We start from the raw sequence: 445 nt of genomic DNA on the forward strand, positions 1-445 counted from the left end.
ATCCCAGGCCAGCTGGGTCTGAGCACCAAGGTCTGGCTCCTGCCTTAACCCTTCACCACCCAATTGGGAATAAGCTCTCTCCTAACATTTGTACCCTTGGGTCCTGAGACTCAGTTCTCTGCCCACCACTCAGCCCCGGGACCTTGCGGGAACTAGGGGTGGGGGGAATGTTGGTTGAACCTAGGGCGCCCCCTTCACGGAGGACAGAGGGGAGTTGCGGCAGAGATCTCCTGGGAGGTATGTGGTGGGGTGAGGTGAGGAGGGCTGGGAGCGGGGAGGGGGTGCGGGGGGAACCCCTGTTGCGTCTCTCCTTTGGGGGTGGTTATTAGGTAGGCTTGGGGAGGGCGGAGTTTGGGGGGCCGGGGGCGGGGCTCGGCTGCGCTGGAAGGAAGAGGGGGGGCGCGCTGGCTCCAGCTCGGCTCAGACAAAAGGCGGCGGCGGGAGC

This window comes from Dasypus novemcinctus, chromosome 11 (assembly GCF_030445035.2).
Source record: "Dasypus novemcinctus isolate mDasNov1 chromosome 11, mDasNov1.1.hap2, whole genome shotgun sequence".
In the NCBI taxonomy this organism is placed as follows: domain Eukaryota; kingdom Metazoa; phylum Chordata; class Mammalia; order Cingulata; family Dasypodidae; genus Dasypus; species Dasypus novemcinctus.